The sequence below is a fragment of the Aegilops tauschii genome, chromosome 5 (genome assembly GCF_002575655.3).
Source record: "Aegilops tauschii subsp. strangulata cultivar AL8/78 chromosome 5, Aet v6.0, whole genome shotgun sequence".
NCBI classification, from domain to species: domain Eukaryota; kingdom Viridiplantae; phylum Streptophyta; class Magnoliopsida; order Poales; family Poaceae; genus Aegilops; species Aegilops tauschii.
The window spans coordinates 511,023,751-511,042,436 of record NC_053039.3 but is presented as its reverse complement, the minus strand read 5'-3'; the positions used below and the strand labels follow the sequence as shown (position 1 = coordinate 511,042,436).

The window sequence follows — 18,686 nt, the reverse complement described above, 5'->3', positions numbered from 1 at the left end:
TCTATTTTCCAAAACAAGTCCAAATTTAGACGATTTATGTGAGCATTGGAACAAGGATGCACTAATTCTGCATCCAGCAGAATGTAACCATGCACACATGATGTAATTGACTCAATAATAATTAAACTGACACACAATGAGGATAATCAAGGTACGTAGATGGGCGGCTGTCTCAATACTACTACTTTCTTTTATTTCTTTTATCTCGCGAGAAAGGAAAATAACCATTTACTCACCTGAGTAGATTTAAGTATGATTGATAAGTAGTAGCAATTTTTGTTCTGAAACATGCACGCAACCTTACATGGAGAAGTAGCTTAACCATTACTACTAAAATCTAGATGGCATATATGATAATTGGTCTCTAGGCATTACTTCCACATTGTCATGACAATATCCTTAGCCGCGTTCCATTCAGCCGGGAGAACTCTAGCTATTAGCTCCTTGAAAACAGATGGACAGCTGGACTTGAGATGCTCATAACCTTCGCTTGCCATCATCGCCTCCAAATTGGACGGAGAAGCAAGGAACTGGAAGCAAGCTTCTTTGAGACCATGGCAACCATGCTGCTCCGCTAGAGCCAAGCTGGTTGCCACCATGTTGGCATCAATGTTATTGCCCATTTTATCCTCACAAATCTGCTTCAGCCTGCCGATGTTGTACCTGTCAGCTGCCACGAGGAGATGGCCGGCCATCACCACATCAAGCACTGGAGGAACCAAGTCAGTGTAAATGAAATGGAGCAAGGACTTGAAAGCATCAGCTTCCATGTCACATATTTCAATATGACCAGAGGAACTCTCCTCCATGGCGCCGAGGAGCTCGGCCTTGAAGACTGATGACCGAGCAGCAAGGACACACCTGTGAGCAGAGAATCTCTGTGCACCGACTTGAAAGGTTAGGTATGCTGCATCCTGGTTCTTGAGTAGGTCGCCAAGATGCTGGTGCAGGTCGCTTGGAGGAACCATTGCTTCTTCGCCATGGATCTCCTTCATGACGGTGACATCGCACCTGATGGTAAGGCAATCATCTTTCAGATGCTCCGATCCCTCCAGATAAGCCTTCCTGATGTCATAACACCATTGTGAATCGCCCCTTGAGAAGGTACGTACAGGGAGGAGGCACCGGTTCTCCGTTCTGGTCAAGCAGATTGACCGTGACTTTCGCCTTCGCATCTCCGGCAGAATTTAGAAGTACAAAAACACAGACGAAATCGGCATAATTCTTACCAAAGCCGTTTGGGTAATATCTCACGACCCAGTCATGGCCGCCAACACCAAAAGAAGTAGAGGTCACGAATTCGTCGTTCTTGAGTAGCGCCTTGGCTCTCGATCAGTATCCATCTATCTTGAGCACACACGACCTTTCCTCAGATCCAGCTACAATGGCAGCAGAGATCTTGCAACGCTCTGCCATTCTGGAGGTGGGCTTGGCGTAAAAGATTTATATACTGCGTCTATCTATATCTATTCCTTCTTGGCGCCGCCCAGTGGTCTCATCGGAAGCACGGCCGCTGCTGGCTCTAGGGCGGGAGGGGGGTGCGAGGAGGAAGATGCCCAGGACGGTGATTGGAGGAGGGTGGAGCTCGACGGCAGGAGCTGGTGGCGCCGAGGGAGAAGCGGAGAGCTGCGGCGGGAGCGGAAGGGATCCGGGGGAGAGGCGCGAGAAGAGGGGGTGGCGGCGGACACGAGAGGGGATTGGCACGTTTGGTTTTCTGCCGGTTGCCGTTTAGCAGCCACGGTGAGAAAAAGGACGGCCCAGATCGGCTTGGGGAGGAGATCGGACGGCCCAGACTGCAATCGCCCCGGGAAGGGATCATCGTATCTTCAGATTTAGAAATAGATAGAACTGCATTTTTTTTTGAACACAATAGTTGGGAAGTTAAGATCCATTTATTTCACATCCAGCCAAACAAAAACACATCGTGTTAGATGTTCAGATCTGCGTAAATTTTCTGCCATTTACCTTCGGGAGGAGACGTCGTTGCATTGTAGCCCTATGCCATTGTGGTGGGAGGTGAGAGGAGCCCGTGATGGAAAGATGAATAGTTTTGTTTGCGCTGAGGGATCATATCGACGATTTAAGTCACATTGACCGACATGAAAAATCACCGGTGTGTATAAAGACGCATTTGCTATTCCTCACACATTTAATATATATATATATATATCTTTTTCAATTCAGAGAGGATGAACACGCAATCCCAAGCTCAAGATGGGGACGTGCATCATCATCGACAAGGAAGGGGAGGGAACGAGACGAAGACAGAGGACGCCCAAGCTTCATCGGCTAGGACAATCCAAGAACGGGACGACAATAGTGCAATATGGTCAGATGCGATGTCGTTGATATAGGCGAGTAAAAGGGTACACGGTGTGAGTGTGAGGTGCAGTTGTCGATGCTAGAGAACAAATGGGTTCAAGGGATCGTTGAGGCTAGTCCTGGCCATCTCAGGCCCGGCCCTGTCGGCCCACCCAGGCCCGGCCCTAAAATCCAGGGCCTAGGCCCGATGGGCTTGCCCATGGGCCGGGCTTGGGCCTGAGTTTTGAGCCCACCAGTAGGGCCTGGACGGGCTTGGGCTTGGCATATTGGCATTTTAAGGAAGAGGCCCGCCCACGGCCTTAAGCCTTAAGGGCTTTTCAGGGCTTTTTACCAGATGGGCCGGGCTTGGGCTTGAAAAGTAGGCCCGATGGTAGGGCATGGGCTTTTTCAGGCCCGGCCCATGGCCAGATATAGTTGAGGCGATAGTTGGAGCAATGCTGGCCACAAGTGGCGTCGGCAGGCAGTTAGGCCGGTGGAGGTAGGCAGGTCGATGGGGTCGAGGAAGGACAAGGTGACGGTGGAAGGAAGAATGTGTCAACAAGGGAGGAAGACGATGCAGTAAAGTGAAGAAAAAAAAATAGTTCGGCTATGCATGGGTTCTCCCATAACATAAATTGCATATGAAATTGTTTTCTGCGTTGGTGCATACCGTCAAAGAAAACAAGGAGACAACATGTCACGACTAGCAAGGCGGACCAGGAAGCACCATAGGAAGGGCCCAATAGTTAGAGGCTGCAAGGGGACAAGAAAGTGTAAACAGCATCGACAGCAAGACCGCCAGAACACAAGGAGCAGACGTGTCGCGACATCCTCGTTCAATTTGACAACTCTACCATCTTCTCTTGCAGCCTAGCAAGGCAGACCAGGAAGCACCATAGGCAACGCCCAATAATTAGAGGCTGCAAGGGGAGGAGAAAGCGTAAACAGAGTCGACAGCAAGACCATCAGAACACAAGGAGCATACGTGTCGTGCATCCTCGTTCGATTTGACAACTCTACCATCTTCTCTTGCAGCGTAGCAAGGCGGACCAGGAAGTACCATAGGCAGGGCCCAATAGTTAGAGGCTGCAAGGGGAGGAGAAAGCGGAAACAACGTCGACAGCAAGACCATCCGAACACAAGGAGGAGGCGTGCCGCGCATTGTCGTGGTATTCTCGCGGGGGTAATCGCGTCAAGGCAGATGCTACGGGGTGGCTTGAGGTGAGGGCAAGGCTGCAGTGGAGACCTGGGACGGGATTGGGTAACAACACGCGGTGGTTTACCCAGGTTCGGGGCCCTCGCGGGAAAGTAACACCTCTACTCCTGCATGTCTGGAATATATGTAGAGTATGTAGCAGTACAGAGTCGCTCCTAGAGCTATATTACAGAAGAAGGCAGCTATGGCCCTCTGACCTCATGTATGCATGTGTGTGGCATGAGTGCTTGGGCATGGGAGCTCCTGAGAGTGTGCGTGAGTGTGTGGCCAAGTGACCGTGGCCAGTGAGCCTCCCTTATAAAGGGGAGCCCAGGAGACAAGGGGTGGCCCACAGGGCCAAACTATACTATTGGGGAAACAGCGACGTGACGCATTATACCTGCTATAGTGCGTCACTATTAGTCAACAGTGTCTGACTATTGGCACGCGGTGAAGTGACACGCTATAGTGTCTGCTTTATCAGCAATAGTGACCACGGTATGGACGTCTTGTCCGTATCGGGTCAGATGTGGCACTGTGGTTGACTCCGCGTAGCAGGCCGGCTGGAGCAGCCGTACGGGAAGCCGACTGGAGCAGCCGGGTGGCGAGCCGGATCGAGGCAGCCGGGTGGCGAGCCGGCCGAAGCAGCCGGATGGCGAGCTGGACTGAGGGGTGTCGGCCGCCCCGAAGTTCTGAAGTGTTGTTTCGTTTCCTTAAGCTTACCCGGGGTCATCCTCCCGACAGTAGCCTCCGAGCCTCCGGGCGACTTGGAAAGTCGGGCGGAGGGTTTTCACGAGCGTTGATGTAGAAGATGTTGTCGATGACAGCCGACGCGGGTTGCTTCCAGTGGGGGCGCGCCAGCGCACCCACTGGGTGTAGCCTTCGAGCCTCCGGGTGACTCGCAGAGTCGGGCGAAGGGTTTTCACGGGCGTTGATGCAGACGATGGCGTCGAGGATGCCGGTGGTAGCCGGCGGGCCCGCGACCGGCATGGCGTGTCCCGAGTGGGGGCGCGCAAGCGCACCCACTAGGTGTCGTAGTAGAGGTTGATGACGGCGGCGTCGAGGATGCCAGGCACGGACGCAGAGTCCACCGAGTGGTGGGCGCGGGTCCCTGCCAGGCGCAGACGCGGAGTCCGCCGGCTGATGGGCGCGGGGTCCTGCCGGGCGCAGACGCGGAGTCCGCCGGCTGGCTGTTTCCAGTGGAGGCGTGCAAGCGCACCCACTAGGTGTAGCCTCCCTTCGGGCGACTCGAAGAGTCGGGCATGAAGGAAATATGCCCTAGAGGCAATAATAAAGTTATTATTTATTTCCTTATATCATGATAAATGTTTATTATTCATGCTAGAATTGTATTAACCGGAAACATAATAATTGTGTGAATACATAGACAAACAGAGTGTCACTAGTATGCCTCTACTTGACTAGCTCGTTGATCAAAGATGGTTATGTTTCCTAGCCATTGACATGAGTTGTCATTTGATTAACGGGATCACATCATTAGGAGAATGATGTGATTGACTTGACCCATTCCGTTAGCTTAGCATTCGATCGTTTAGTATGTTGCTATTGCTTTCTTCATGACTTATACATGTTCCTATGACTATGAGATTATGCAACTCCTGTTTACATGAGGAACACTTTGTGTGCTACCAAACGTCACAACGTAACTGGGTGATTATAAAGGTGCTCTACAGGTGTCTCCGAAGGTACTTGTTGGGTTGGCGTATTTCGAGATTAGGATTTGTCACTCCGATTGTCGAAGAGGTGTCTCTGGGCCCACTCGGTAATGCACATCACTATAAGCCTTGCAAGCATTGCAACTAATGAGTTAGTTGCGGGATGATGTATTACAGAACGAGTAAAGAGACTTGCCGGTAACGAGATTGAACTAGGTATTGAGATACCGACGATCGAATCTCAGGCAAGTAACATACCGATGACAAAGGGAACAACGTATGTTGTTATGCGGTCTGACCGATAAAGATCTTCGTAGAATATGTAGGAGCCAACATGGGCATCCAGGTCCCGCTATTGGTTATTGACCAGAGAGGTGTCTCGGTCATGTCTACATAGTTCTTGAACCCGTAGGGTCCGCACGCTTAACGTTCGTTGACGATATAGTACTATGAGTTATGTATGTTGGTGACCGAATGTTGTTTGGAGTTTTGGATGAGATCACGGATATGACGAGGAACTCCTGAATGGTCCGGAAGTAAAGATTGATATGTGGATAGTAGTGTTTGATCTCCGGAAAGGTTCCGGAATCCATCATAAGGGGTTCCGGATGTTTCCCGAAATGTTTGGGCACGAGAACACTTTATCTGGGCCAAAGGGGAAAGCCCACAAGGTTTTTGGAAAGCGCAAAAGGAAGTTTTGCGGAGTCTAGGGGCCAGACGCCAGAGTCCCTGGCGTCTGGGTCCAGACGCCGGGAACCCTGGCGTCTGGCCCTGGAGTCCGAGAAGGACTCTTGCCTTTCGGGTGAAACCGACTTTGTGGAGGCTTTTACTCCAAGTTTCGACCCCAAGGCTCAACATATAAATAGAGGGGTAGGGCTAGCACCCAAGACACATCAAGAATCACCAAGCCATGTGCCGGCAACCCCGTCTCCTCTAAATTATCCTCCGTCATAGTTTTCGTAGTGCTTAGGCGAAGCCCTGCGAAGATTGTTCTTCACCAACACCGTCACCACGCCGTCGTGCTGCCGGAACTCATCTACTACTTCGCCCCTCTTGCTGGATCGAGAAGGCGAGGACGTCACCGAGCCGAACGTGTGCAGAACTCGGAGGTGCCGTGCTTTCGGTACTTGGATCGGTCGGATCATGAAGACGTACGACTACATCAACCGCGTTGATATAACGCTTCCTTTTACGGTCTACGAGGGTACGTAGACAACACTCTCCCCTCTCGTTGCTATGCAGCACCATGATCTTGCGTGTGCGTAGGATTTTTTTGAAATTACTACGTTCCCCAACAGGGCGGAGGGTCTTCGCTGTTGTTGGAGCACTGTGGCGTCGAGGGTGTCGGTTGCAGCCGGCGGCGGGCCTGCAACCGGCGCAGCGTTTTCCCAGCAGGGCGCGTTGACACACCCACTGGTGTAGCCTCCGAGCCTCCGGGCGAGGAGGGTGTTCCCCATGGAAATGATTATGCAACACATAAAGTTAGTCGACGCAGGTATATAAAATGTTTGGTCTTGGCGGTGCAAGTTTTATGCAGAGAGTGGCGACTCGGTTTCGTCCGAGCCCCCTTTAGTCTTTTTCATGTCCCCTCCACTCTTTGGCTTTGCTTCTTGCGAGCTAGACAGCCGGGAGCCGCTCTGTTGCTAAGGCGAAGAGTGGCCACAGAGTGGAGCATACAGTACTCGGACTCTTGGGAGTAGATTCAATCGAGCAGATACCCACGAAGGAAACGACCGGGTTGCCCAAGCCGTTTTCTCCCGGACGTTTTTTGCGGGGTGACCTCCAGCTTTTGCTCTCGCTAGCCAGACAGCCGTGTGACGGTCTGTAGCTGAGACGAAGAGTGCGAAGAGTGGGCCTTCGGTACCGTGTGCGCTACGAAGCCGTCTGCGGGAACGAACGAATTGGGCCAAACGGCCAGCCCCCAGGCCGAGACTGACTGGCGCCGGGGTGAACAGTAATGCAACTGATAAAAATTCGGTGATAGCCCCCGAGGGTCGCTCGGGGTTATCCGATTTGTGTGTATGACGCTAAAATATGCGGGTGAGAAGCTCACATTGCTTTTGAGGTGGACGGACGAAGGTGATGTCCGGACAGCCCGAGCCTCCGGGCAGTCGAGGGGCGCCCCAGCCGGTCGGGCCCGACCGGCCAGGCGTCAAGGCAGACGGGCAGCTGGGTCGGGCCCCCGGTCGGCCTGGGGTCGAAGCTGGCGGGCCGGCCAGCCAGCCAGGTGACGACGCGGGCAGATAGGCCAGCCGGTCGAGCGGCAGCGCAGGCAAACGGGCTAGCCAGACGTCTTTTCGTTCTTCTGCATTTTTTCCTTTAGCCAGCATGGGTTGCCCGCCTCCGAAAAAGTTTTTTTACCGGTGCTGGGAGCTACCGGTGAAGTCCCAACCAATCAAATGCTTCCAGCTAACTTTGTGTGGGCCAACTATCCAATGGTATAGTGTTGTATTTGGCTAGTATCTGGTCCATTAGGTCAAATCAATGCCAGACCCAACCGTACTACTAAGTGCATCTTTTATGCCTAGCCATGCATGCATGTTGTCAGACCACTCCACACACAGAAAAGGCAAACATTTTATTTATCTTGGAAGATACTAATTCATTGATATCTTTTGAATAAAAATTTCATTTTAAAATATTTTTACATATTTGAATTCCTGACGACGTGATCTTTAAAATAAGATCAAACTTGAATACGTTTCGAACGAGTTCAAAATTCTTGCAACATATTTCACTCATTTATAATAAAAAAAATTCACTTATTTCTTAAAAAATGATTTAACTTGTTTATTTCACTCATTTCAAAATACTTATTTCGGTCATTCCAAAACACATATTTCAATAATTTGATAAAATTGGTTTCACTCATTTCAAAAAACGGATCTCACTATGTTCAATTCAAAGACAGTGTTCACGAAATTGAGATGTGAAACTTGTTATTTGAATACATTTCGAACGAGTATAAAATTGTTGCAACATATTTCACTCATTTCTTAAAAATTGATTTAACTTGTTTATTTCACTCATTTCAGTCATTTCAAAACACATATTTGAATCATTTGAAATAATTGGTTTCACTCATTTCAAAAAAACGGATTTCACTCCTTTCAATTCGAAGACAGTATTCACTCAATTGAGATGTGAAACTTGTTATTTAAATACATTTCGAACGGGTTTAAAATTCTTGTAACATATTTCACTCATTTCTAATAAACAAATTACACTAATTCTTAAAAATGATTTAACATGTTTATTTCACTCATTTCAAAATACTTATGTCAGTCATTTCAAAACACATATTTCAATCATTTGAAATAATTGGTTTCACTCATTAAGAAAAAACGGATTTCACTCCTTTCAATTCAAAGACAGTGTTCACTCAATTAAGTAGTGAAACTTGTTATTTGAATACATTTCGAACGAGTTTAAAATACTTGCAACATATTTCACTCATTTTTAATAAACAAATTTCACTCATTTCTTAAAAAATGATTTAGCTTGTTTATTTCACTCATTTCAAAATACTTATTTCAGTCATTTCAAAACACATATTTCAATCATTTGAAAAATTAGTTTCACTCATTTCAAAAACGGATTTCACCGCTTTCAATTCGAAGGCAATATTCACTCAATTGAGATGTGAAACTTGTTATTTGAATACATTTCAAACGAGTTTAAAATTGTTGCAACATATTTCACTCATTTCTAATAAACAAATTTCACTCATTTCTTCAAAATGATTTAGCTTGTTTATTTCACTCATTTCAAAATACTTATTGTTGGGGAACGTAGTAATTTCAAAAAAATTCCTACGCACACGCAAGATCATGGTGATGCATAGCAACGAGAGGGGAGAGTGTTGTCCACGTACCCTCGTAGACCGAAAGCGGATGCATTAGCACAACGCGGTTGATGTAGTCGTACGTCTTCACGATCCGACCGATCAAGTACCGAACGCACGGCACCTCCGAGTTCAGCACACGTTCAGCCCGATGACGTCCCTCGAACTCCGATCCAGCCGAGTGTTGAGGGAGAGTTTCGTCAGCACGACAGCGTGGTGACGATGATGATGTTCTACCGACGCAGGGCTTCGCCTAAGCACCGCCACAGTATTATCGAGGTGGACTATGGTGGAGGGGGGCACCGCACACGGCTAAAAGATTAAATCAATTGTTGTGTCTCTAGGGTGCCCCCTGCCCCCGTATATAAAGGAGAAAGGGGGGGAGGTGCGGCCGGCCAGGAGGAGGCGCGCCAGGAGGAGTCCTACTCCCACCGGGAGTAGGACTCCCTCCCTTCCTTGTTGGATTAGGAGAAGGGGGAAAGAGGAGGGAGAGAGGAAGGAAAGGGGGGCGCCGCCCCCCTCTCCTTGTCCTATTCGGCCTAGAGGGGGAGGGGCGCGCGGCCCTGCCCTAGCCGCCTCTCCTCTTCTCCACTAAGGCCCACTATGGCCCATTAAGCCCCCGGGGGGTTCCGGTAACCCCTCGGTACTCCGGTAAAATCCCGATTTCACCTGGAACACTTCCGATATCCAAATATAGGCTTCCAATATATCAATCTTCATGTCTCGACCATTTCGAGACTCCTCGTCATGTCCGTGATCACATCCGGGACTCCGAACAACCTTCGGTACATCAAAACTCATAAACTCATAATATAACTATCATCGAAACTTTAAGCGTGCGGACCCTACGGGTTCGAGAACTATGTAGACATGATAGAGACGCGTCTCCGGTCAATAACCAATAGCGGAACCTGGATGCTCATATTGGTTCCCACATATTCTACGAAGATCTTTATCGGTCAGACCGCATAACAACATACGTTGTTCCCTTTGTCATCGGTATGTTACTTGCCCGAGATTCAATCGTCGGTATCTCAATACCTAGTTCAGTCTCGTTACCGGCAAGTCTCTTTACTCGTTCCGTAATACATCATCCCGCAACTAACTCATTAGTTGCAATGCTTGCAAGGCTTAAGTGATGTGCATTACCAAGTGGGCCCAGAGATAACTCTCCAATAATCGGAGTGACAAATCCTAATCTCGAAATACGCCAACCCAACAAGTACCTTCGGAGACACCTATAGAGCACCTTTATAATCACCCAGTTACGTTGTGACATTTGGTCGCACACAAAGTGTTCCTCCGGTAAACAGGAGTTGCATAATCTCATAGTCATAGGAACATGTATAAGTCATGAAGAAAGCAATAGCAACATACTAAACGATCGAGTGCTAAGCTAACGGAATGGGTCAAGTCAATCACATCATTCTCCTAATGATGTGATCCCGTTAATCAAATGACAACCCATGTCTATGGCTAGGAAACATAACCATCTTTGATCAACGAGCTAGTCAAGTAGAGGCATACTAGTGACAGTCTGTTTGTCTAAGTATTCACACAAGTATTATGTTTTCGGTTAATACAATTCTAGCATGAATAATAAACATTTATCATGATATAAGGAAATAAATAATAACTTTATTATTGCCTCTAGGGAATATTTCCTTCAGTCTCCCACTTGCACTAGAGTGAATACTCTAGATTACACAGTAATGATTCTAACACCCATGGAGTCTTGGTGTTGATCATGTTTTGCTCGTGGAAGAGGCTTAGTCAACGGGTCTGCAACATTCAGATCCGTATGTATCTTGCAAATTTCTATGTCTCCCACCTGGACTAGGTCCCGGATGGAATTGAAGCGTCTCTTGATGTGCTTGGTTCTCTCGTGAAATCTGGATTCCTTCGCCAAGGCAATTGCACCCGTATTGTCACAAAAGATTTTCATTGGACCCGATGCACTAGGTATGACACCTAGATCGGATATGAACTCCTTCATCCAGACTCCTTCATTTGCTGCTTCCGAAGCAGCTATGTACTCCGCTTCACACGTAGATCCCGCCATGATGCTTTGTTTAGAACTGCACCAACTGACAGCTCCACCGTTCAATGTAAACATGTATCCGGTTTGCGATTTAGAATCGTCCGGATCAGTGTCAAAGCTTGCATCAACGTAACCATTTACAATGAGCTCTTTGTCACCTCCATAAACGAGAAACATATCCTTAGTCCTTTTCAGGTATTTCACGATGTTCTTGACCGCTGTCCAGTGATCCACTCCTGGATTACTTTGGTACCTCCCTGCTAAACTTATAGCAAGGCACACATCAGGTCTAGTACATAGCATTGCATACATGATAGAGCCTATGGCTGAAGCATAGGGAACATCTTTCATCTTCTCTCTATCTTCTGCAGTGGTCGGGCATTGAGTCTTACTCAACTTCACACCTTGTAACACAGGCAAGAACCCTTTCTTTGCTTGATCCATTTTGAACTTCTTCAAAACTTTGTCAAGGTATGTGCTTTGTGAAAGTCCAATTAAGCGTCTTGATCTATCTCTATAGATCTTGATGCCCAATATATAAGCAGCTTCACCAAGGTCCTTCATTGAAAAACTCTTATTCAAGTATCCCTTTATGCTATCCAGAAATTCTATATCATTTCCAATCAACAATATGTCATCCACATATAATATCAGAAATGCTACAGAGCTCCCACTCACTTTCTTGTAAATACAGGCTTCTCCAAAAGTCTGTACAAAACCAAATGCTTTGATCACACTATCAAAGCGTTTATTCCAACTCCGAGAGGCTTGCACCAGTTCATAAATGGATCGCTGGAGCTTGCACACTTTGTTAGCTCCCTTTGGATCGACAAAACCTTCCAGTTGCATCATATACAACTCTTCTTCCAGAAATCCATTCAGGAATGCAGTTTTTACATCCATTTGCCAAATTTCATAATCATAAAATGCGGCAATTGCTAACATGATTTAGACAGACTTAAGCATCGCTACGGGTGAGAAGGTCTCATCGTAGTCAATCCCTTGAACTTGTCGAAAACCTTTCGCAACAAGTCGAGCTTTATAGACAGTAACTGTTGGGAATCGTAGCATAATTTTAAAATTTTCCTACGCTCACCAAGAAGCATCTATGGAGTATACTAGCAACGAGGGGAAAGGAGTGCATCTACATACCCTTGTAGATCGCGAGCGGAAGCGTTCCAATGAACGTGGATGACGGAGTCGTACTCGCCGTGATCCAAATCACCGATGACCGAGTGCCGAACGGACGGCACCTCCGCGTTCAACACACGTACGGTGCAGCGACGTCTCCTCCTTCTTGATCCAGCAAGGGGGAAGGAGAGGTTGATGGAGATCCAGCGTGGTGGTGGATGTAGCGGTTCTCCGGCAGGGCTTCGCCGAGCTTCTGCGAGAGAGAGAGAGAGGTGTTGCAGGGGAGGAGGGAGGCGCCCAAGGCTGTAGGTTGCTGCCCTCCCTCCCCCCTTTATATAGGCCCCCTGGGGGGGGGGCGCCGGCCCAGGGAGATGGGATCTCCAAGGGGGGGCGGCCAAGGGGGGGAAGGGGTTGCCTTGTGCCCCAAGGCAAGGGGGAAGCTCCCCCTAGGGTTCCCAACCCTAGGCGCATGGGGGGAGGCCCAAGGGGGGCGCCCCAGCCCACTAAGGGCTGGTTCCCTTCCACTTTCAGCCCACGGGGCCCTCTGGGATAGGTGGCCCCACCCGGTGGACCCCCGGGACCCTTCCGGTGGTCCCGGTACAATACCGGTAACCCCCGAAACTTTCCCGGTGGCCGAAACTGGACTTCCTATATATAATTCTTCACCTCCAGACCATTCCGGAACCTCTCGTGACGTCCGGGATCTCATCCGGGACTCCGAACAACTTTCGGGTTTCCGCATACATATATCTCTACAACCCTAGCGTCACCGGACCTTAAGTGTGTAGACCCTACGGGTTCGGGAGACATGCAGACATGACCGAGACGCCTCTCCGGTCAATAACCAACAGCGGGATCTGGATACCCATGTTGGCTCCCACATGTTCCACGATGATCTCATCGGATGAACCACGGTGTCGAGGATTCAATCAATCCGTATGCAATTTCCTTTGTCAATCGGTATGTTACTTGCCCGAGATTCGATCGTCGGTATCCCAATACCTTGTTCAATCTCGTTACCGGCAAGTCTCTTTACTCGTACCGCAATGCATGATCCCGTGACTAACGCCTTAGTCACATTGAGCTCATTATGATGATGCATTACCGAGTGGGCCCAGAGATACCTCTCCGTCACATGGAGTGACAAATCCCAGTCTCGATCCGTGCCAACCCAACAGACACTTTCGGAGATACCCGTAGTGCACCTTTATAGTCACCCAGTTACGTTGTGATGTTTGGCACACCCAAAGCACTCCTACGGTATCCGGGAGTTGCACGATCTCATGGTCTAAGGAAAAGATACTTGACATTGGAAAAGCTCTAGCAAACGAAACTACACGATCTTTTATGCTATGCTTAGGATTGGGTCTTGTCCATCACATCATTCTCCTAATGATGTGATCCTGTTATCAATGACATCCAATGTCCATAGTCAGGAAACCATGACTATCTGTTGATCAATGAGCTAGTCAACTAGAGGCTTACTAGGGACACGTTGTGGTCTATGTATTCACACATGTATTACGATTTCCGGATAATACAATTATAGCATGAATAATAGACGATTATCATGAACAAAGAAATATAATAATAACCTTTTATTATTGCCTCTAGGGCATATTTCCAACAGTCTCCCACTTGCACTAGAGTCAATAATCTAGTTACATTGTGATGAATCGAACACCCATTGCGTCCTGGTGTTGATCATGTTTTGCCCTAGGGAGAGGTTTAGTCAACGGATCTGCTACATTCAGGTCCGTATGTACTTTACAAATATCCATGTCTCCATTTTGAACACTTTCACGAATGGAGTTGAAGCGACGCTTGATATGCCTGGTCTTCCTGTGAAACCTGGGCTCCTTCGCAAGGGCAATAGCTCCAGTGTTGTCACAGAAGAGAGTCATTGAGCCCGACGCATTGGGAATCACCCCTAGGTCGGTAATGAACTCCTTCATCCAGACTGCTTCCTGTGCTGCCTCCGAGGCTGCCATGTACTCCGCTTCACATGTAGATCCCGCCACGACGCTTTGCTTGCAACTGCACCAGCTTACTGCTCCTCCATTCAAAATATACACGTATCCAGTCTGTGACTTCGAGTCATCCAGATCTGTGTCGAAGCTAGCGTCGACGTAACCCTTTACGACGAGCTCTTCGTCACCTCCATAAACGAGAAACATATCCTTAGTCCTCTTCAGGTACTTCAGGATATTCTTGACCGCTGTCCAGTGTTCCTTGCCGGGATTACTTTGGTACCTTCCTACCAAACTTACGGCAAGGTTTACATCAGGTCTGGTACACAGCATGGCATACATAATAGACCCTATGGCCGAGGCATAGGGGATGACACTCATCTCTTCTATATCTTCTGCCGTGGTCGGGCATTGAGCCGTGCTCAATTGCACACCTTGCAATACAGGCAAGAACCCCTTCTTGGACTGATCCATACTGAACTTCTTCAATATCTCTTCAAGGTATGTACTCTGTGAAAGACCAATGAGGCGTCTTGATCTATCTCTATAGATCTTGATGCCTAATATATAAGCAGCTTCTCCAAGGTCCTTCATTAAAAAACACTTATTCAAATAGGCCTTTATACTTTCCAAGAATTCTATATCATTTCCCATCAATAGTATGTCATCCACATATAATATGAGAAATGCTACAGAGCTCCCACTCACTTTCTTGTAAACACAGGCTTCTCCATAAGTCTGTGTAAACCCAAACGCTTTGATCATCTCATCAAATCGAATGTTCCAACTCCGAGATGCTTGCACCAGCCATAGATTGAGCGCTGGAGCTTGCATACTTTGTTAGCATTCTTAGGATCGACAAAACCTTCCGGCTGCATCATATACAACTCTTCCTTAAGGAAGCCATTAAGGAATGCCGTTTTGACGTCCATCTGCCATATCTCATAATCATAGTATGCGGCAATTGCTAACATGATTCGGACGGACTTCAGCTTCGCTACGGGTGAGAAAGTCTCATCGTAGTCAACCCCTTGAACTTGTCGGTAACCCTTAGCGACAAGTCGAGCTTTGTAGATGGTCACATTACCATCCGCGTCCGTCTTCTTCTTAAAGATCCATTTGTTTTCTATGGCTCGCCGATCATCGGGCAAGTCAGTCAAAGTCCATACTTCGTTTTCATACATGGATCCTATCTCGGATTTCATGGCTTCTAGCCATTTGTCGGAATCCGGGCCCGCCATCGCTTCTTCATAGTTCGAAGGTTCACCGTTGTCTAACAACATGATTTCCAGGACAGGGTTGCCGTACCACTCTGGTGCGGAACGTGTCCTTGTGGACCTACGAAGTTCAGTGACTTGATCCGAAGCTTCATGATCATCATCATTAACTTCCTCCCCAGTCGGTGTAGGCACCACAGGAACATTTTCCCGCGCTGCGCTACTTTCCGGTTCGGAAGGGGTGACTATCACCTCATCAAGTTCCACTTTCCTCCCACTCAATTCTTTCGAGAGAAACTCCTTCTCTAGAAAGGACCCGTTCTTGGCAACGAAGATCTTGCCTTCGGATCTGAGGTAGAAGGTATACCCAATAGTTTCCTTAGGGTATCCTATGAAGACGCATTTTTCTGACTTGGGTTCGAGCTTTTCAGGTTGAAGTTTCTTGACATAAGCATCGCATCCCCAAACTTTTAGAAACGACAGCTTAGGTTTCTTCCCAAACCATAATTCATACGGTGTCGTCTCAACGGATTTCGACGGAGCCCTATTTAAAGTGAATGCGGCAGTCTCTAAAGCATAGCCCCAAAATAAGAGCGGTAAATCGGTAAGAGACATCATAGATCGCACCATATCCAATAGAGTGCGATTACGACGTTCGGACACACCATTTCTCTGAGGTGTTCCAGGCGGCGTGAGTTGTGAAACTATTCCACATTTCCTTAAGTGTGTACCAAATTCGTGACTTAAATATTCTCCACCACGATCTGATCGTAAGAATTTTATTTTCATGTCACGTTGATTCTCAACTTCACTCTGAAATTCCTTGAACTTTTCAAAGGTTTCAGACTTGTGTTTCATTAGGTAGACATACCCATATCTACTTAAATCATCAGTGAGAGTGAGAACATAACGATATCCTCCGCGAGCCTCAACACTCATTGGACCACACACATCGGTATGTATGATTTCCAATAAGTTGGTTGCTCGCTCCATTGTTCCGGAGAACGGAGTCTTGGTCATATTACCCATGAGGCATGGTTCGCACGTGTCAAATGATTCGTAATCAAGAGACTCCAAAAGTCCATCTGCATGGAGCTTCTTCATGCGCTTGACACCAATGTGACCAAGGCGGCAGTGCCACAAGTATGTGGGACTATCGTTATCAACTTTACATCTTTTGGTATTCACACTATGAACATGTGTAACATCACGTTCGAGATTCATCAAAAATAAACCATTGACCAGCGGGGCATGACCATAAAACATATCTCTCAAATAAATAGAACAACCATTATTCTCGGATTTAAATGAGTAGCCATCTCGAATTAAACGAGATCCAGATACAATGTTCATGCTCAAAGCTGGCACTAAATAACAATTATTGAGGTTTAAAACTAATCCCGTGGGTAGATGCAGAGGCAGCGTGCCGACGGCGATCACATCGACCTTGGAACCATTCCCGACGCGCATCGTCACCTCGTCCTTCGCCAGTCTCCGTTTATTCCGTAGTTCCTGTTTTGAGTTACAAATATGAGCAACCGCACCGGTATCAAATACCCAGGAGCTACTACGAGTACTGGTAAGGTACACATCAATAACTTGTATATCACATATACCTTTGGTGTTGCCGGCCTTCTTCTTGTCCGCTAAGTATTTGGGGCAGTTCCGCTTCCAGTGACCACTTCCCTTGCAATAAAAGCACTCAGTCTCGGGCTTGGGTCCATTCTTTGACTTCTTCCCAGTAACTGGTTTACCGGGCGCGGCAACTCCCTTGCCGTCCTTCTTGAAGTTCTTCTTACCCTTGCCTTTCTTGAACTTAGTGGTTTGATTCACCATCAACACTTGATGTTCTTTTCTGATCTCCCCTTCTGCTGATTTCAGCATTGAATATACCTCAGGAATGGTCTTTTCCATCCCCTGCATATTGTAGTTCATCACAAAGCTCTTGTAGCTTGGTGGAAGCGACTGGAGGATTCTGTCAATGACCGCGTCATCCGGGAGATTAACTCCCAGCTGAGACAAGCGGTTATGCAACCCAGACATTCTGAGTATGTGCTCACTAACAGAACTGTTCTCCTCCATTTTACAGCTGAAGAACTTGTCGGAGACATCATATCTCTCGACCCGGGCATGAGCTTGGAAAACTAGTTTCAGCTCCTCGAACATCTCGTATGCTCCATGTTTCTCAAAACGCTTTTGGAGACCCGGTGCTAGGCTGTAAAGCATGCCGCACTGAACGAGGGAGTAATCATCAGCACGTGATTGCCAAGCGTTCATAACGTCTTGGTTCTCAGGGATTGGTGCATCACCTAGCGGTGCTTCTAAGACATAATCTTTCTTGGCTACTATAAGGATGAGCCTCAGGTTCCGGACCCAGTCCGTATAGTTGCTGCCATCATCTTTCAGCTTGGTTTTCTCTAGGAACATGTTGAAATTGAGGACAACGTTGGCCATTTGATCTACAAGACATAGTGTAAAGATTTTAGACTAAGTTCATGATAGTTGAGTTCATCTAATCAAATTATTTAATGAACTCCCACTCAGATAGACATCCCTCTAGTCATCTAAGTGAAACATGATCCGAGTTTAACTAGGCCGTGTCTGATCATCACGTGAGACGGACTAGTCAAGATCGGTGAACATCTTCATGTTGATCGTATCTTCTATACGACTCATGCTCGACCTTTCGGTCCTCCGTGTTCCGAGGCCATGTCTGTACATGCTAGGCTCTTCAAGTCAACCTAAGTGTATTGCGTGTGTTCCGAGGCCATGTCTGTACATGCTAGGCTCGTCAACATCCGTTGTATTCGAACATTAGAATCTATCACACCCGATCATCACGTGGTGCTTCGAAACAACGAACCTTCGCAACGGTGCACAGTTAGGGTGAACACTTTCTTGAAATTATTATAAGGGATCATCTTACTTACTACCGTCGTTCTAAGCAAATAAGATGCAAAAACATGATAAACATCACATGCAATCAAATAGTGACATGATATGGCCAATATCATTATGCTCCTTTGATCTCCATCTTCGGGGCACCATGATCATCTTCGTCACCGGCATGACACCATGATCTCCATCATCATGATCTCCATCATTGTGTCTTCATGAAGTCGTCATGCCAACGATTACTTCTACTTCTATGGCTAACGCGTTTAGCAACAAAGTAAAGTAAATTACATGGCGTTATTCAATGACACGCAGGTCATACAAAATAATAAAGACAACTCCTATGGCTCCTGCCGGTTGTCATACTCATCGACATGCAAGTCGTGATTCCTATTACAAGAATATGATCAATCTCA

The 18,686-nt window shown here is 47.4% G+C and overlaps 1 pseudogene; it reads right to left on the bottom strand.

The window, feature by feature from the left end:
• Positions 1–371: 371 nt before the first annotated feature.
• On the bottom strand, positions 372–1,416 carry LOC109762482 (BTB/POZ and MATH domain-containing protein 2-like; annotated as a pseudogene).
• Positions 1,417–18,686: the final 17,270 nt, after the last annotated feature.